Raw genomic sequence first — 14,181 nt, 5'->3', positions numbered from 1 at the left:
GATAGGTCCGCGTGTCCAATGGCTCTTTTACTGCTAGCCAAGGATGTGTTCCTAGTTGTAGGACCAACCAGGCCTGTTCAAGAATCGTTGCAATATAGTGGGAATGGGGTTACTGCCGGTTTGTTCTGTTCAAAGGGGGTAAACGCCGGGGTTAAGGGCCTTTTTTTTTGGGGGGGGGGGGCAATTTTCTTTTCTTTTTTGTATTCGCTTTTTTTGTGTGTGTTATGATCATAGAGATATGGACATGTAATCCTGTTAAATATGTCAAGTGATTCTCAGATAACATTTATATCCTGGAATGTTAGGGGGTTAGGCAAACTTTCAAAATTAAAACAGGTTATGACTAGACTTAAACAATTTAAAGCATCTATTGTGTTTCTCCAAGAAACCCATCTTCTGTCTAACGAACTACTAAAAGTACGTAGAAGATGGCCAGGTGAAGTGATCTCTGCTTCATATGCATCCAACTCAAGGGGGGTAATGATTCTGATACACAAAGCCATTCCATTTAAAGTATCAAAGGTTATTTCAGATAAATCTGGCAGATATTTGATTGTTCAAGGCTTTCTTATAGATAACGTTATTACCCTTGTAAATGTGTATGGACCCAACTCTGACAGTCCAGAATTTTTTGAGAACTTGTTTTTAATCTTGGCCTCTCAACCTGGCTATTTAATTATAGGAGGAGATTTTAATGTAACATTAAACCCACAATTAGATAGGTATAATAGTAAAGAGATGGCTCACACGCAAAGCAGGAAAAAACTTAATAGTTTTATAGAGGAACTTGATTTATGTGATCCATGGAGGAGAAAATATCCCAACAAAACTGAATATTCATGCTATAGTTCATCACTAAAATCATATTCACGAATAGATTACTTTTTGATCTCAAATAATTTATTCCATCATATTTTTGACTGCTCCTATGAGTCTATTGTGATTTCTGACCACGGTCCAGTAAAACTTTTATATAATGCTTCAAAAATTATTAAGGGGCCTTGTAGATGGAGGTTTCACCCAAGGTGGCTTCATGATCCAAAATTTATGGAGTTCATCGGTGTTCATATTGATCTATTTTTTAAAACTAATTTGAAAGAAACATCGGCATCTGTAAGATGGGAGGCTTTTAAAGCTTATATCAGGGGCCAAATGATAAGCTACACATGCTCCGTCAATAAAAAAAGGAAATTGGAATTACAGAATTTAGATGAAAGAATTCGAAAATTAGAAGAAGATATATATTCAGATATGTCAAATTCAAGCATACTTAAACAGGAGCTGCTCATTTTAAGAGCGCAATATAATGAACTATCTGCAGCAAAAGCTGAAGCCAGTTTAATCCGTCTTAAACAAACATTCTATGAGTATGGAGAGAAGTCAGGCAGACTTTTGGCTTGGCAGATTTAAACAATTACAATCAAGTAAAGCAATAAATAATATTTATACAACAGCTGGTAATCTGACTTCAGACCCATTGGAGATTAATGAAACTTTTTCCAAATTCTTCCAACTGTTATATACTGCAGAATCTTCAGGACGGTGTATGGAGCAAACTTTATTTTTAGATAATCTTTTGATCCCTTCTTTAAGCAGCGAAGCCAAAAGACAATTAGAGAAACCTCTAACTAGTAAAGAAATTTTAAATGCTATAGTGAATATGAAAAGTGGTAAAACAGCTGGATTAGATGGAATACCAATTGATATATATAAAGCTTTTAAAGATAAATTAGCAGTCCCTCTATTAGAAATGGATGAAGAGTCTATGCTAGAGGGTTGTCTTCCCCCTTCTCTTAGAGCTGCATTAATAACACTCATTCCCAAACCCCATAAGCCCTTGGACCGATGTGAATCATATAGACCGATTTCTTTAATGAATTCTGATGCCAAAATTATAGCCAAGATTTTAGCCCTTCGACTGGAGGCTCATTTACCTTCCCTAATAGGAATGGACCAAAATGGCTTTGTCCGAAACAGACAGGCCTTCCATAACATCAGACGAGTACTAAATATCGTTCATGAGATGGATGGCTCTAAAGATACATGTATTTTATCGTTAGATGCAGAAAAGGCATTTGACAGAGTCGAATGGTCCTATTTATTTGATATACTCAGACGCTTTGGATGTGGACAGAACTTCTGCCAATGGGTAAAGATTTTATATCATAGTCCAACTGCAGAAGTAATTACCAATAACTTAACCTCCAATCCATTTAATCTATATCGCGGCACCTGCCAGGGCTGTCCACTTTCACCGTTACTATTTGTAATGGCTCTGGAACCCCTGGCAATAGCAATTAGAACGCACCCAGTTATAAAGGGAATTGAAATTGCAGGTGTAGAGCATCGGATTTCGTTATATGCAGACGATATTGTTTTATACTTAACAAAACTTAAAGATTCAATACCCAATCTAAACAATTTGATTAATAAATTTGGAATATTTTCAGGTTATAAAGTTAATCATTCAAAATCATCAATACTTTTTCTTAATGAACAGGAAAGACTAAAACCAATAATACAACACCCATTCGAAACTTCTATAGATGGATTTAGATATTTGGGAATCAGTGTTACTCCACAAGTAAAAAATCTTATCCCAGCCAATTATACCCCTCTGATAACTCAGGTGAACGAAAGTTTGAATAGATGGATGTCTCTTCCTCTTACTACCATTGGGAGGGTGAACACCATTAAAATGAATATACTTCCTAAATTTTTATATTTGTTTCAGTCAATCCCCCTAGCTCCTCCTCCTTCCTTTTTTTCAAATATGAAGAAGGCATTTGTTAAATTTATTTGGAATAAGAGACGCTCCAGGCTTCGCTTATCACTCCTGTATCTTCCTTATGAACGAGGTGGGCTGCGACTCCCTAATCTTTTTTGGTATTTTAAGGCAGCCCAGCTGAGATCTGCATGTTTTTGGTTTGCTGGCTCATCTGGCAATCCATGGATACAGATTGAAAGTAAATGTACAGGCAATTTGAGTCTTGACACATATTTATATTCTGACTCTTTAAAGAAACTCAAACAAAATACATCTAACCCATTTGTAAGAACCACTATTTTAATATGGCATGAGTCACAGGATGAGTTGGGAGAAACGCCTATACTATCTCAGTTCTCTCCCATTTGGGGTAATGCATTATTTGTTCCAGGGAAATCAGACATGGGTTTTAAGCTGTGGTTTCAGAAAGGCTTACAGAAGATATCAGATCTTTATGAAGATAATATACTGATGTCCTTTGGAACTTTAAAGGAAATATATAAAATTCCTCAGTCTCATTTTTTTAAGTATCTTCAGATCCGTAATTTTACAAGATCCAAAACTCATTCATATCAGTGCCCTACCCTAAGTAGCTTAGAAGAAATTGTAGTTAAAGATCCCAGTGCCAAATACAAAATTTCTACTTTGTATAGCAAATTTGTTAATGCTTCCAAAGAATCTACTAATCATAAAAGACTAGCTTGGATTGATGATTTTCAAGTGGATGTTACAGAAAATGAATGGGAAGAAAGTTGTGTTAAAGCGCAAACATTATCGATCAATACCCGTTTAAAACTAATCCAATATAATTGGATAATGAGAACATATATCACACCGGAAATGTTAAATAAATTTAATAGAAATATTTTGGATATTTGTGGAAAATGTTTGACTTACAAGGGCACACTATTCCATTGTGTTTGGCAATGTGAGCACTTGCAATCCTTTTGGAAAGAATTAATAGCTGTAATTTCTAAAACTATTGGTAAAGAAATCCCTGTCTGCCCTAAAATCTGTATTCTTGGTCTTTTCCCAACTGCCTTATCTTTGAAATCATATGAGCAGAAGTTTGTGAACCTGTGTCTATTGCATGCGAAGCGCTTGATTGCTATTCACTGGAAAAGTATTCATGGTCCATCTCTGTCACTCTGGATTAAGGAAATGTCTTCTTGTTTAGCAATGGAAAGACTAACTTATTCAATCAAACAAATAATGCACATATTCTACAAAATTTGGGACTTCTTCCTTCGCTTCTTAGATGAGAATGGACTGACTATTGAATAACAGCAAATAATGTGATCATACTCAAATGGTTAAAGACAGTTGACTATTAATATGTGAATTATGCTTGTTGACTTATTTTAATATATTTTTCACTTTCATTGAAATTTATATTTTGAACTGTCACTGTCTTAATGTATTTTACAAAATTGCCCTTTTTATTTTATTTTATTTTATTTTTTATTAATTTTATTTTTATTATTATTATTATTATTATTATTATTATTGTTATTTATTTATTTAAATTTATTTTTTTGCATATGTGTGTGTATTCTTGTGGCTCTGTCGGGGATAGGGTGGGTGTTCTATTTTGGTGACTATTACAGTATATATGTAACGCATAATTTTTTGTTTTGAAACAATAAAAAGTATCTGAACAAAAAAAAAAAAAAAAAAAAAAAAAAAAAACGCGTCTCAGTTTCATCGTTAATCTCATGATCTCATGATAGGCTGTTTTTCCTTGAGATAACGATTACAATGCAAGACCACGCTTGTTTTTTCAAATGCGTGGCGTGAGTATTTTTGGAATTTTTTTTTACCCGGACAAGGCTTCCGCTGACCAGTTCCCATATGGTCTAGCGGTCAGGATTCCTGGTTTTCACCCAGGCGGCCCGGGTTCGACTCCCGGTATGGGAAGGCGGGCTCCTCTTTGCTACCGGTCAGGATTCCTGGTTTTCACCCAGGCGGCCTGGGTTCGACTCCCGGTATGGGAAGGCGGGCTCCTCTTTGCTACCGGTCAGGAGATAACGGTTACAATGCAAGACCACGCTTGTTTTTTCGAATGCGTGGCGTGAGTATTTTTGGAATGTTTTTTTTTACCCGGACAAGGCTTCCGCTGACCAGTTCCCATATGGTCTACCGCCAGGATTCCTGGTTTTCACCTAGGTGGCCCGGGTTCGACTCCCGGTATTGGAAGGTGGGCTCCTCTGTGCTTCCCTCTACGAAAAAGGGCCACACGTCTTCCTGCGTCGAAAGCCGTTTTTTGGCCAGCAGTCGAGCTGCAGAAACCTAATAGGCCGAGGTTGTGACGCCACAGGCCGAGGTTGTGACTCCACAGACCTGCGCCTTCGATAGCTCAGCTGGTAGAGCGGAGGACTGTAGGAGGAGCGTTGGCAATCCTTAGGTCGCTGGTTCGACTCTGGCTCGAAGGAGGTTGTTTTTCACGTGCCCACCTTTTTTTGGGGGGCTGGCCTTCTGAAAGCAGCCAACAGAGCTTGATTTCACAGTCTGCCATTGGGGGGGAGGGGGGGCAAAAGAGCTTTCCCTGACCGGGAATCCAACCCGGGCCGCGGCGGTGAGAGCGCCGAATCCTAACCACTAGACCACCAGGGAAGAGCCGAACTAATGCTGGCCTGCTAATAACATGAGAACAAGCAGACAGCAATACAGGCTTCTGTCACGTCGAAAACCAACGAGTCGGGCTGCAAGCACGAGGATCCCCAGGCGGTGGGCCAGTGGCGCAATGGATAACGCGTCTGACTACAGATCAGAAGATTCTAGGTTCGACTCCTGGCTGGCTCGCTCTCAGATTTTTGCGTAATGCAGTTTGGTTTTGATGTCACAGGCTTGCCGAATTGTTGCCCTATTCCTACGTGCCACCCGAGCTTTGAGAAAAAGTTGGACACGAAATGAAATCCGAACTAGCCAATAATCAGCAACTCACCCGGTTAAAACCGCGTCTCAGTTTCATTGTTAATCTCATGATTTTTTCATTTCTGTACCTTGACAGACCGGCGATAGGCTGTTTTTCCTTGAGATAACGGTTACAATGCAAGACCACGCTTGTTTTTTCAAATGCGTGGCGTGAGTATTTTTGGAATTTTTTTTTACCCGGACAAGGCTTCCGCTGACCAGTTCCCATATGGTCTAGCGGTCAGGATTCCTGGTTTTCACCCAGGCGGCCCGGGTTCGACTCCCGGTATGGGAAGGCGGGCTCCTCTTTGCTACCGGTCAGGATTCCTGGTTTTCACCCAGGCGACCTGGGTTCGACTCCCGGTATGGGAAGGCGGGCTCCTCTTTGCTACCGGTCAGGAGATAACGGTTACAATGCAAGACCACGCTTGTTTTTTCGAATGCGTGGCGTGAGTATTTTTGGAATCTTTTTTTTTACCCGGACAAGGCTTCCGCTGACCAGTTCCCACGAAATGAAATCTGAACTAGCCAATAATCAGCAACTTACCCGGTTAAAACCGAGTGTCAGTTTCATTGTTAATCTCATGATTTTTTCATTTCTGTACCTTGACAGACGGGCGATAGGCTGTTTTTCCTTGAGATAACGGTCACAATGCAAGACCACACTTGTTTTTTCGAATGCGTGGCGTGAGTATTTTTGGAATCTTTTTTTTACCCGGACAAGGCTTCCACTGACCAGTTCCCATATGGTCTACCGCCAGGATTCCTGGTTTTCACCTAGGTGGCCCGGGTTCGACTCCCGGTATTGGAAGGTGGGCTCCTCTGTGCTTCCCTCTACGAAAAAGGGCCACACGTCTTCCTGCGTCGAAAGCCGTTTTTTGGCCAGCAGTCCAGCTGCAGAAACCTAATAGGCCGAGATTGTGACCCCACAGGCCGAGGTTGTGACCCCACAGGCCGAGGTTGTGACCCCACAGACCTGCGCCTTCGATAGCTCAGCTGGTAGAGCGGAGGACTGTAGGAGGAGCGTTGGCAATCCTTAGGTCGCTGGTTCGACTCCGGCTCGAAGGAGGTTGTTTTTCACGTGCCCACCTTTTTTGGGGGGGCCGGCCTTCTGAAAGCGGCCAACAGAGCTTCATTTCACAGTCCGCCATTGGGGGGGAGGGGGGGCAAAAGAGCTTTCCCTGACCGGGAATCGAACCCGGGCCGCGGCGGTGAGAGCGCCGAATCCTAACCACTAGACCACCAGGGAAGAGCTGATCTAATGCTGGCCTGCTAATAACATGAGAACAAGCAGACAGCAATACAGGCTTCTGTCACGTCGAAAACCAACGAGTCGGGCTGCAAGCACGAGGATCCCCAGGCGGTGGGCCAGTGGCGCAATGGATAACGCGTCTGCCTACGGATCAGAAGATTCTAGGTTCGACTCCTGGCTGGCTCGCTCTCTGATTTTTGCGTAATGCAGTTTGGTTTTGATGTCACAGGCTTGCCGAATTGTTGCCCTATTCCTACGTGCCACCCGAGCTTTGAGAAAAAGTTGGACACGAAATGAAATCCGAACTAGCCAATAATCAGCAACTCACCCGGTTAAAACCGCGTCTCAGTTTCATTGTTAATCTCATGATTTTTTCATTTCTGTACCTTGACAGACCGGCGATAGGCTGTTTTTCCTTGAGATAACGGTTACAATGCAAGACCACGCTTGTTTTTTCAAATGCGCGGCGTGAGTATTTTTGGAATTTTTTTTTTACCCGGACAAGGCTTAAGTTGACCAGTTCCCATATGGTCTAGCGGTCAGGATTCCTGGTTTTCACCCAGGTGGCCCGGGTTCGACTCCCGGTATGGGAAGGCGGGCTCCTCTTTGCTACCGGTCAGGATTCCTGGTTTTCACCCAGTCGACCTGGGTTCGACTCCCGGTATGGGAAGGCGGGCTCCTCTTTGCTACCGGTCAGGAGATAACGGTTACAATGCAAGACCACGCTTGTTTTTTCGAATGCGTGGCGTGAGTATTTTTGGAATTTTTTTTTTACCCGGACAAGGCTTCCGCTGACCAGTTCCCATATGGTCTAGCGGTCAGGATTCCTGGTTTTCACCCAGGCGGCCCGGGTTCGACTCCCGGTATGGGAAGGCGGGCTCCTCTTTGATACCGGTCAGGATTCCTGGTTTTCACCCAGGTGAACTGGGTTCGACTCCCGGTATGGGAAGGCGGGCTCCTCTTTGCTACCGGTCAGGAGATAACGGTTACAATGCAAGACCACGCTTGTTTTTTCGAATGCGTGGCGTGAGTATTTTTGGAATCTTTTTTTTTACCCGGACAAGGCTTCCGCTGACCAGTTCCCACGAAATGAAATCTGAACTAGCCAATAATCAGCAACTTACCCGGTTAAAACCGAGTCTCAGTTTCATTGTTAATCTCATGATTTTTTCATTTCTGTACCTTGACAGACGGGCGATAGGCTGTTTTTCCTTGAGATAACGGTCACAATGCAAGACCACACTTGTTTTTTCGAATGCGTGGCGTGAGTATTTTTGGAATCTTTTTTTTTTACCCGGACAAGGCTTCCACTGACCAGTTCCCATATGGTCTACCGCCAGGATTCCTGGTTTTCACCTAGGTGGCCCGGGTTCGACTCCCGGTATTGGAAGGTGGGCTCCTCTGTGCTTCCCTCTACGAAAAAGGGCCACACGTCTTCCTGCGTCGAAAGCCGTTTTTTGGCCAGCAGTCGAGCTGCAGAAACCTAATAGGCCGAGGTTGTGACCCCACAGGCCGAGGTTGTGACCCCACAGATCTGCGCCTTCGATAGTTCAGCTGGTAGAGCGGAGGACTGTAGGAGGAGCGTTGGCAATCCTTAGGTCGCTGGTTCGACTCCGGCTCGAAGGAGGTTGTTTTTCACGTGCCCACCTTTTTTGGGGGGGCCGGCCTTCTGAAAGCGGCCAACAGAGCTTGATTTCACAGTCCACCATTGGGGGGGAGGGGGGGCAAAAGAGCTTTCCCTGACCGGGAATCGAACCCGGGCCGCGGCAGTGAGAGCGCCGAATCCTAACCACTAGACCACCAGGGAAGAGCCGATCTAATGCTGGCCTGCTAATAACATGAGAACAAGCAGACAGCAATACAGGCTACTGTCACGTCGAAAACCAACGAGTCGGGCTGCAAGCACAAGGATCCCCAGGCGGTGGGCCAGTGGCGCAATGGATAACGCGTCTGACTACGGATCAGAAGATTCTAGGTTCGACTCCTGGCTGGCTCGCTCTCTGATTTTTGCGTAATGCAGTTTGGTTTTGATGTCACAGGCTTGCCGAATTGTTGCCCTATTCCTACGTGCCACCCGAGCTTTGAGAAAAAGTTGGACACGAAATGAAATCCGAACTAGCCAATAATCAGCAACTCACCCGGTTAAAACGGCGTCTCAGTTTCATTGTTAATCTCATGATTTTTTCATTTCTGTACCTTGACAGACCGGCGATAGGCTGTTTTTCCTTGAGATAACGGTTACAATGCAAGACCACGCTTGTTTTTTCAAATGCGTGGCGTGAGTATTTTTGGAATTTTTTTTTTACCGGGACAAGGCTTCCACTGACCAGTTCCAATATGGTCTAGCAGTCAGGATTCCTGTTTTTCACCCAGGCGGCCTGGGTTCGACTCCCGGTATGGGAAGGCGGGCTCCTCTTTGCTACCGGTCAGGATTCCTGGTTTTCACCCAGGCGGCCTGGGTTCGACTCCCGGTATGGGAAGGCGGGCTCCTCTTTGCTACCGGTCAGGAGATAACGGTCACAATGCAAGACCACACTTGTTTTTTTGAATGCGTGGCGTGAGTATTTTTGGAATCTTTTTTTTTACCCGGACAAGGCTTCCACTGACCAGTTCCCATATGGTCTACCGCCAGGATTCCTGGTTTTCACCTAGGTGGCCCGGGTTCGACTCCTGGTATTGGAAGGTGGGCTCCTCTGTGCTTCCCTCTACGAAAAAGGGCCACACGTCTTCCTGCGTCGAAAGCCGTTTTTTGGCCAGCAGTCGAGCTGCAGAAACCTAATAGGCCGAGGTTGTGACCCCACAGGCCGAGGTTGTGACCCCACAGACCTGCGCCTTCGATAGCTCAGCTGGTAGAGCGGAGGACTGTAGGAGGAGCGTTGGCAATCCTTAGGTCGCTGGTTAGACTCCGGCTCGAAGGAGGTTGTTTTTCACGTGCCCACCTTTTTTGGGGGGGCCGGCCTTCTGAAAGCGGCCAACAGAGCTTGATTTCACAGTCCGCCATTGGGGGGGAGGGGGGGGGCAAAAGAGCTTTCCCTGACCGGGAATCGAACCCGGGCCGCGGCGGTGAGAGCGCCGAATCCTAACCACTAGACCACCAGGGAAGAGCCGATCTAATGCTGGCCTGCTAATAACATGAGAACAAGCAGACAGCAATACAGGCTTCTGTCACGTCGAAAACCAACGAGTCGGGCTGCAAGCACGAGGATCCCCAGGTGGTGGGCCAGTGGCGCAATGGATAACGCGTCTGACTACGGATCAGAAGATTCTAGGTTCGACTCCTGGCTGGCTCGCTCTCTGATTTTTGCGTAATGCAGTTTGGTTTTGATGTCACAGGCTAGCCGAATTGTTGCCCTATTCCTACGTGCCACCCGAGCTTTGAGAAAAAGTTGGACACGAAATGAAATCCGAAAAAGCCAATAATCAGCAACTCACCCGGTTAAAACCGCGTCTCAGTTTCATTGTTAATCTCATGATTTTTTCATTTCTGTACCTTGACAGACCGGCGATAGGCTGTTTTTCCTTGAGATAACGGTTACAATGCAAGACCACGCTTGTTTTTTCAAATGCGTGGCGTGAGTATTTTTGGATTTTTTTTTTTACCCGGACAAGGCTTCCGCTGACCAGTTCCCATATGGTCTACCGCCAGGATTCCTGGTTTTCACCTAGGTGGCCTGGGTTCGACTCCCGGTATTGGAAGGTGGGCTCCTCTGTGCTTCCCTCTACGAAAAAGGGCCACACGTCTTCCTGCGTCGAAAGCCGTTTTTTGGCCAGCAGTCGAGCTGCAGAAACCTAATAGGCCGAGGTTGTGACCTCACAGGCCGAGGTTGTGACCTCACAGACCTGCGCCTTCGATAGCTCAGCTGGTAGAGCGGAGGACTGTAGGAGGAGCGTTGGCAATCCTTAGGTCGCTGGTTCGACTCCGGCTCGAAGGAGGTTGTTTTTCACGTGCCCACCTTTTTTGGGGGGGCTGGCCTTCTGAAAGCGGCCAACAGAGCTTGATTTCACAGTCTGCCATTGGGGGGGAGGGGGGGCAAAAGAGCTTTCCCTGACCGGGAATCGAACCCGGGCCGCGGCGGAGAGAGCGCCGAATCCTAACCACTAGACCACCAGGGAAGAGCCGAACTAATGCTGGCCTGCTAATAACATGAGAACAAGCAGACAGCAATACAGGCTTCTGTCACGTCGAAAACCAACGAGTCGGGCTGCAAGCACGAGGATCCCCAGGTGGTGGGCCAGTGGCGCAATGGATAACGCGTCTGACTACGGATCAGAAGATTCTAGGTTCGACTCCTGGCTGGCTCGCTCTCTGATTTTTGCGTAATGCAGTTTGGTTTTGATGTCACAGGCTTGCCGAATTGTTGCCCTATTCCTACGTGCCATCCGAGCTTTGAGAAAAAGTTGGACACGAAATGAAATCCGAACTAGCCAATAATCAGCAACTCACCCGGTTAAAACCGCGTCTCAGTTTCATTGTTAATCTCATGATTTTTTCATTTCTGTACCTTGACAGACCGGCGATAGGCTGTTTTTCCTTGAGATAACGGTTACAATGCAAGACCACGCTTGTTTTTTCAAATGCGTGGCGTGAGTATTTTTGGAAATTTTTTTTTTCCCGGACAAGGCTTCCGCTGACCAGTTCCAATATGGTCTAGCGGTCAGGATTCCTGGTTTTCACCCAGGCGACCCGGGATCGACTCCCGGTATGGGAAGGCGGGCTCCTCTTTGCTACCGGTCAGGAGATAACGGTTACAATGCAAGACCACCCTTGTTTTTTCGAATGCGTGGCGTGAGTATTTTTGGAATCTTTTTTTTTACCCGGACAAGGCTTCCGCTGACCAGTTCCCACGAAATGAAATCCGAACTAGCCAATAATCAGCAACTTACCCGGTTAAAACCGCGTCTCAGTTTCATTGTTAATCTCATGATTTTTTCATTTCTGTACCTTGACAGATGGGCGATAAGCTGTTTTTAATTGAGATAACGGTCACAATGCAAGACCACACTTGTTTTTTCGAATGCGTGGCGTGAGTATTTTTGGAATCTTTTTTTTTACCCGGACAAGGCTTCCACTGACCAGTTCCCATATGGTCTACCGCCAGGATTCCTGGTTTTCACCTAGGTGGCCCGGGTTCGACTCCTGGTATTGGAAGGTGGGCTCCTCTGTGCTTCCCTCTACGAAAAAGGGCCACACGTCTTCCTGCGTCGAAAGCCGTTTTTTGGCCAGCAGTCGAGCTGCAGAAACCTAATAGGCCGAGGTTGTGACCCCACAGGCCGAGGTTGTGACCCCACAGACCTGCGCCTTCGATAGCTCAGATGGTAGAGCGGAGGACTGTAGGAGGAGCGTTGGCAATCCTTAGGTCGCTGGTTCGACTCCGGCTCGAAGGAGGTTGTTTTTCACGTGCCCACCTTTTTTGGGGGGGCCGGCCTTCTGAAAGCGGCCAACAGAGCTTGATTTCACAGTCCGCCATTGGGGGGGCAAAAGAGCTTTCCCTGACCGGGAATCGAACCCGGGCCGCGGCGGTGAGAGTGCCGAATCCTAACCACTAGACCACCAGGGAAGAGCCGATTTAATGCTGGCCTGCTAATAACATGAGAACAAGCAGACAGCAATACAGGCTTCTGTCACGTCGAAAACCAACGAGTCGGGCTGCAAGCACGAGTATCCCCAGGTGGTGGGCCAGTGGCGCAATGGATAACGCATCTGACTACGGATCAGAAGATTCTAGGTTCGACTCCTGGCTGGCTCGCTCTCTGATTTTTGCGTAATGCAGTTTGGTTTTGATGTCACAGGCTTGCCGAATTGTTGCCCTATTCCTACGTGCCACCCGAGCTTTGAGAAAAAGTTGGACACGAAATGAAATCCGAACTAGCCAATAATCAGCAACTCACCCGGTTAAAACCGCGTCTCAGTTTCATTGTTAATCTCATGATTTTTTCATTTCTGTACCTTGACAGACCGGCGATAGGCTGTTTTTCCTTGAGATAACGGTTACAACGCAAGACCACGCTTGTTTTTTCAAATGCGTGGCGTGAGTATTTTTGGATTTTTTTTTTTTTACCCGGACAAGGCTTCCGCTGACCAGTTCCCATATGGTCTAGCGGTCAGGATTCCTGGTTTTACCCAGGCGGCCCGGGTTCGACTCCCGGTATGGGAAGGCGGGCTCATCTTTGCTACCGGTCAGGATTCCTGGTTTTCACCCAGGCGGCCTGGGTTCGACTCCCGGTATGGGAAGGCGAGCTCCTCTTTGCTACCGGTCAGGAGATGACGGTTACAATGCAAGACCACGCTTGTTTTTTCGAATGCGTGGCGTGAGTATTTTTGGAATCTTTTTTTTTTCCCGGACAAGGCTTCCGCTGACCAGTTCCCACGAAATGAAATCTGAACTAGCCAATAATCAGCAACTTACCCGGTTAAAACCGCGTCTCAGTTTCATTGTTAATCTCATGATTTTTTCATTTCTGTACCTTGACAGACGGGCGATAGGCTGTTTTTCCTTGAGATAACGGTCACAATGCAAGACCACACTTGTTTTTTCGAATGCGTGGCGTGAGTATTTTTGGAATCTTTTTTTTTACCCGGACAAGGCTTCCACTGACCAGTTCCCATATGGTCTACCGCCAGGATTCCTGGTTTTCACCTAGGTGGCCCGGGTTCGACTCCTGGTATTGGAAGGTGGGCTCCTCTGTGCTTCCCTCTACGAAAAAGGGCCACACGTCTTCCTGCGTCGAAAGCCGTTTTTTGGCCAGCAGTCGAGCTGCAGAAACCTAATAGGCCGAGGTTGTGACCTCACAGGCCGAGGTTGTGACCCCACAGACCTGCGCCTTCGATAGCTCAGCTGGTAGAGCGGAGGACTGTAGGAGGAGTGTTGGCAATCCTTAGGTCGCTGGTTCGACTCCGGCTCGAAGGAGGTTGTTTTTCACGTGCCCACCTTTTTTGGGGGGGCTGGCCTTCTGAAAGCGGCCAACAGAGCTTGATTTCACAGTCCGCCATTGGGGGGGAGGGGGGGCAAAAGAGCTTTCCCTGACCGGGAATCGAACCCGGGCCGCGGCGGTGAGAGCGCCGAATCCTAACCACTAGACCACCAGGGAAGAGCCGATCTAATGCTGGCCTGCTAATAAGATGAGAACAAGCAGACAGCAATACAGGCTTCTGTCACGTCGAAAACCAACGAGTCGGGCTGCAAGCACGAGGATCCCCAGGCGGTGGGCCAGTGGCGCAATGGATAACGCGTCTGACTACGGATCAGAA

At 46.3% G+C, this 14,181-nt stretch overlaps 20 non-coding genes across 20 annotated transcripts in view; 14 read left to right on the top strand and 6 right to left on the bottom strand.

Moving 5' to 3' along the window:
• Nucleotides 1-4,612: 4,612 nt before the first annotated feature.
• On the top strand, nt 4,613-4,684 carry trnae-uuc (transfer RNA glutamic acid (anticodon UUC)). Its single transcript has one exon. It is a non-coding gene; the product is annotated as a tRNA-Glu (tRNA).
• An 812-nt stretch (nt 4,685-5,496) lies between these two features.
• Nucleotides 5,497-5,569, top strand: trnac-aca (transfer RNA cysteine (anticodon ACA)). Its single transcript has one exon. It is a non-coding gene; the product is annotated as a tRNA-Cys (tRNA).
• Nucleotides 5,570-5,903: 334 nt separating this feature from the next.
• On the top strand, nt 5,904-5,975 carry trnae-uuc (transfer RNA glutamic acid (anticodon UUC)). The gene has a single exon. It is a non-coding gene; the product is annotated as a tRNA-Glu (tRNA).
• A 686-nt stretch (nt 5,976-6,661) lies between these two features.
• On the top strand, nt 6,662-6,748 carry trnay-gua (transfer RNA tyrosine (anticodon GUA)). Its single transcript is given in 2 exon segments — nt 6,662-6,698; nt 6,713-6,748. It is a non-coding gene; the product is annotated as a tRNA-Tyr (tRNA).
• A 109-nt stretch (nt 6,749-6,857) lies between these two features.
• On the bottom strand, nt 6,858-6,929 carry trnae-cuc (transfer RNA glutamic acid (anticodon CUC)). The gene has a single exon. It is a non-coding gene; the product is annotated as a tRNA-Glu (tRNA).
• A 116-nt stretch (nt 6,930-7,045) lies between these two features.
• trnar-acg (transfer RNA arginine (anticodon ACG)) lies at nt 7,046-7,118 on the top strand. Its single transcript has one exon. It is a non-coding gene; the product is annotated as a tRNA-Arg (tRNA).
• Nucleotides 7,119-7,453: 335 nt separating this feature from the next.
• Nucleotides 7,454-7,525, top strand: trnae-uuc (transfer RNA glutamic acid (anticodon UUC)). Its single transcript has one exon. It is a non-coding gene; the product is annotated as a tRNA-Glu (tRNA).
• A 207-nt stretch (nt 7,526-7,732) lies between these two features.
• Nucleotides 7,733-7,804, top strand: trnae-uuc (transfer RNA glutamic acid (anticodon UUC)). The gene has a single exon. It is a non-coding gene; the product is annotated as a tRNA-Glu (tRNA).
• An 863-nt stretch (nt 7,805-8,667) lies between these two features.
• trnae-cuc (transfer RNA glutamic acid (anticodon CUC)) lies at nt 8,668-8,739 on the bottom strand. The gene has a single exon. It is a non-coding gene; the product is annotated as a tRNA-Glu (tRNA).
• A 116-nt stretch (nt 8,740-8,855) lies between these two features.
• Nucleotides 8,856-8,928, top strand: trnar-acg (transfer RNA arginine (anticodon ACG)). The gene has a single exon. It is a non-coding gene; the product is annotated as a tRNA-Arg (tRNA).
• Nucleotides 8,929-9,961: 1,033 nt separating this feature from the next.
• On the bottom strand, nt 9,962-10,033 carry trnae-cuc (transfer RNA glutamic acid (anticodon CUC)). Its single transcript has one exon. It is a non-coding gene; the product is annotated as a tRNA-Glu (tRNA).
• A 116-nt stretch (nt 10,034-10,149) lies between these two features.
• Nucleotides 10,150-10,222, top strand: trnar-acg (transfer RNA arginine (anticodon ACG)). Its single transcript has one exon. It is a non-coding gene; the product is annotated as a tRNA-Arg (tRNA).
• A 555-nt stretch (nt 10,223-10,777) lies between these two features.
• Nucleotides 10,778-10,864, top strand: trnay-gua (transfer RNA tyrosine (anticodon GUA)). The gene is given in 2 exon segments: nt 10,778-10,814; nt 10,829-10,864. It is a non-coding gene; the product is annotated as a tRNA-Tyr (tRNA).
• A 109-nt stretch (nt 10,865-10,973) lies between these two features.
• Nucleotides 10,974-11,045, bottom strand: trnae-cuc (transfer RNA glutamic acid (anticodon CUC)). The gene has a single exon. It is a non-coding gene; the product is annotated as a tRNA-Glu (tRNA).
• A 116-nt stretch (nt 11,046-11,161) lies between these two features.
• Nucleotides 11,162-11,234, top strand: trnar-acg (transfer RNA arginine (anticodon ACG)). Its single transcript has one exon. It is a non-coding gene; the product is annotated as a tRNA-Arg (tRNA).
• A 1,184-nt stretch (nt 11,235-12,418) lies between these two features.
• Nucleotides 12,419-12,490, bottom strand: trnae-cuc (transfer RNA glutamic acid (anticodon CUC)). Its single transcript has one exon. It is a non-coding gene; the product is annotated as a tRNA-Glu (tRNA).
• Nucleotides 12,491-12,606: 116 nt separating this feature from the next.
• Nucleotides 12,607-12,679, top strand: trnar-acg (transfer RNA arginine (anticodon ACG)). Its single transcript has one exon. It is a non-coding gene; the product is annotated as a tRNA-Arg (tRNA).
• Nucleotides 12,680-13,753: 1,074 nt separating this feature from the next.
• On the top strand, nt 13,754-13,840 carry trnay-gua (transfer RNA tyrosine (anticodon GUA)). Its single transcript is given in 2 exon segments — nt 13,754-13,790; nt 13,805-13,840. It is a non-coding gene; the product is annotated as a tRNA-Tyr (tRNA).
• A 109-nt stretch (nt 13,841-13,949) lies between these two features.
• trnae-cuc (transfer RNA glutamic acid (anticodon CUC)) lies at nt 13,950-14,021 on the bottom strand. Its single transcript has one exon. It is a non-coding gene; the product is annotated as a tRNA-Glu (tRNA).
• A 116-nt stretch (nt 14,022-14,137) lies between these two features.
• Nucleotides 14,138-14,181, top strand: part of trnar-acg (transfer RNA arginine (anticodon ACG)) — a 73-nt gene continuing 29 nt past the window's right edge. Inside the window, exon 1 of the tRNA in view lies at nt 14,138-14,181. This exon is cut by the window's right edge and continues 29 nt beyond it. This is a non-coding gene — a tRNA (tRNA-Arg).

The sequence above is a fragment of the Garra rufa genome, chromosome 1, assembly GCF_049309525.1.
Source record: "Garra rufa chromosome 1, GarRuf1.0, whole genome shotgun sequence".
Classification (NCBI taxonomy): Eukaryota; Metazoa; Chordata; class Actinopteri; order Cypriniformes; family Cyprinidae; genus Garra; species Garra rufa.
Note: the sequence above shows the minus strand (reverse complement) of the source record. Positions and strands in the feature narration are given on the sequence as shown.